Below are 3,364 nucleotides of genomic sequence, written 5' to 3' on the forward strand. Positions count from 1 at the left end.
GCCTTCCACCAAGGTAACTCAGAAAGGTGAAGCTATGTTGGCTCTTACTGCAAGAATTTTAAGTTTCTTTAAGGCACTGTACTTCAAAAGAATTTCAGGAGTTTCAATTTGCTACAAACGTGCACATGTTGAAGGAAAAACATCTGTTTCCCTGCAGTCTTTTCTGCCCATCAATTCCCCACCCCTTGGCATGGGTTGATTGAATTCCTATGTGGATTCTCCCCTCTCACCCTACCCCAGCTTCCTTACAGTGCAAGTGCACACTGTGTCCTCTGGGTGTCCATCCAGAGCCCCACGTGGGAGAGATGCTAGCTCTCTCCTGCAGCCCGAGAAAGGTGTTTGCTCAGGTTTCCTGGGTTCACCTGAGATGGAGGTCAGTTCTTGGCCGGGGAAGCTCCCTCTGCTAATAGGCTAGAGACAACAATATGCAATGGAGAGAGTCAGACCAGCCCAAAATAGAAACCCAAGCTACATCTCAGTCTGACCAAGCTCCCAATCTGGCAAAATGTGGCCCATTAGATGAGACAGGGAAAGACAGCAGATGTGAATGCAGGATGAGAGAGGAAGCAAGAACATGGCTTGCTGGAAATCAGGAATTATGAAAATAACATTCAGATACAACCCGCAAATCTTGCCCTACAAACAGGAAAGGGCACAAACTTTTTACAGTAAGGAACATATAAGACTGCTGAGTTTCTGGGGACAAGCTCATCCAACTAGCTGCTGGTAATTAGTGTATTGCTGTGTGGTTTATTCCACTGAGACAAAGAGCAATGATTACATTTCACCTTACACATGAGGAAGGGAGTAATAAGCTTTAGCATAAAAAGCCCTAAGACTGCAAACATATAGCTGACAAAGACAGTGCAAGAAATTATCCTCTGCATGACCCTATCCATCTCCTGACCCAAAAGGGAACAATTCCATCAAGGTGGATATTACCTTAGAGGACAGCTCGACATTTCCCTATTGGCATATGCAACAATCTGCCCTTTTGTGTTCTCAGAGGAGGGAGCCATAGTAGTCCCAAAACCTGTGACCTGGCATCTTGGTCACTATGTGTCAATTATCCCACTATGAAACAAAAGATTCAAAGGCTGTGTCAGTTGGGCTGAGCACAGAGATACAGTAGACATCTGAGCCTTCACTAAATAATGAAAATCAGTAAGGGAGGAACAGAAAATAAATGAAGAGAGGAAAGAGACAAGGAGAAGTCCAGGATTTTCAAGGAAAGAGGTTTCCTTTCTCTCCCCCAGAGCCTCCAGAGAGAAATAAATATAATTATCAACCTAGCATGATAGCATTCAAAATAAAAGAGACACCTGCCAGGTGACCATCTCTGCCGGGACTCGAACCCGGAACCTCTGGATTAGAAGTCCAGCGCGCTCGTCCATTGCGCCACAGAGACCTCACCACACACACAGCATCAGCACCAGAACTGAAAAAGCACATACCTTCTGCATCACCGAGCCATCTCAGCATCCTGCTCTCTGAGCGGTGGGGGGACAGGGACAGCTGGAAAATCTGGAGTGGAGATTCACCAGCCGGCTCCATCAAAGCTTTTCTTAATACCGTGTATTCTAGGGTCCTCAAAGGATTGGAGGAATGTGACATTGGTCATTTTCCAGTCCCAGAATCCCTGATGGAATAGGACAGAGCTAGAGCCTTTGCTCTCCATGCCTCTCCATCCCTAAGGGAGGATACGGAGAAAAATCTCTCTATTCTCATGCTAATTAAGCAGAGTGCACCCAGCCCTGCAGAGAAAGCAGAAGCTGTCTCTCCCTCCACCCCCATTCCCTCACTGTGGTTTCATCCTAGTCCAGATATTCTCAGACAGGGGCTAGGCAAAGCTGGGGGATTCAGGAAAACCCTCGATCCCAGAAACAAAGGAGCTGCTTCCGTAAAGAAACACTGTGAGCAGCGGCAGAGAATGGCAGGGAAGCTGGGCTCCAGGAGACAGGTCCTGTTCTCAGCTTTAAGAACTGTATCTGTCAAGCCCAGGGAAGAGGTACCGGGAGTGTGATTTGATGCTCCTTCAGCATCTCCACCAAATTAAGGATGGAGGTGGAAACGGAACAGTGTTGAGTGTGTGTGTGTGTATATATGTGTGTGTGTGTGTGTGAAAGAGAGAGAGAGAGAGAGAACACGGAGGGAGGAGAGGAAGGGTGAGAGTGGCAGTAATCTGATGAAATGCAGCCGGTCCTCACACAGCCCTCCATGAATACCTGTATCTCTTCCGCCTCCCAGGGCTGCCTAATTTAAACAATAATGATTTCTCAGCTGTNCAGGTCCTGTTCTCAGCTTTAAGAACTGTATCTGTCAAGCCCAGGGAAGAGGTACCGGGAGCGTGATTTGATGCTCCTTCAGCATCTCCACCAAATTAAGGATGGAGGTGGAAACGGAACAGTGTTGAGTGTGTGTGTGTGTGTATATGTGTGTGTGTGTGTGTGAAAGAGAGAGAGAGAACACGGAGGGAGGAGAGGAAGGGTGAGAGTGGCAGTAATCTGATGAAATGCAGCCGGTCCTCACACAGCCCTCCATGAATACCTGTATCTCTTCCGCCTCCCAGGGCTGCCTAATTTAAACAATAATGATTTCTCAGCTGTCTGGGATTGCTAGAGGCATCTTAGTACAATAAAGTTGACCATCCCTCCATAAACATATATAAAAGCCTCCTAGAGAAGACAATTTCATAATCGCTGTTATCATTTCCACGTGTCAGTTCTTCTGACTGTCTAATCTAAATCCCTCTTACCTCACCTGCAGTTCATTTTCTATTTGGTTCCCAGACACTTCCGGATAATTGGTCTCTATGCTCCCAAGGACAATGCATTGTTTTAAAGAGTTTGGTTTAGTGTTCACCACCCACTCCCACTCCAAGGGTTACAACAGAAGCAGAGCTGACTCAGACTCCTCTCCTCCCCCCTCACCGTGTGTTCACAGGGCCACAGCTCTGGACACTACCAGCAGACTCCAAGCATAACTCAAGATAGTTCTTTCTAACCTATGAGCCCAGGTGATGGCAGAGTAAATGAAGAGCATGACTAAATTAAATGCTTAGATTAGATCTTTAGGGGCCCTTCTACCTCTAAGACTGCAATTGCTACATCTCACACTTTCCTACTCATTCATGTAGTGCCAAGAATGAGACCTGCTAGAGAATTTGACTAAGGCCAATCAGTCAGGTCAGGGGTGTAAGCAAAAGACTGTAACACGTGGGGAAAGGCAGCTGCTCCCACCAAGGACCTAGAGAAAGAGCTAAAAAAAGTGAACTGACTGCATATATTATAAATCTAAAACAAGGGGACACAGAATAGGTCTTTCTTAAGACATTTACCCCGGACAGCTTCAAGAACTTGACACG

General features: G+C 46.6%; 1 non-coding gene across 1 annotated transcript; it reads right to left on the bottom strand.

Annotated features, from left to right (window-relative positions):
- Positions 1-1,334: 1,334 nt before the first annotated feature.
- On the bottom strand, positions 1,335-1,408 carry TRNAR-UCU. Its single transcript has one exon. It is a non-coding gene; the product is annotated as a tRNA-Arg (tRNA).
- Between the last annotated feature and the right edge of the window lie 1,956 nt (positions 1,409-3,364).

The sequence above is a fragment of the Galeopterus variegatus genome, unplaced genomic scaffold (genome assembly GCF_000696425.1).
Source record: "Galeopterus variegatus unplaced genomic scaffold, G_variegatus-3.0.2 Scaffold3851, whole genome shotgun sequence".
Taxonomy (NCBI): domain Eukaryota; kingdom Metazoa; phylum Chordata; class Mammalia; order Dermoptera; family Cynocephalidae; genus Galeopterus; species Galeopterus variegatus.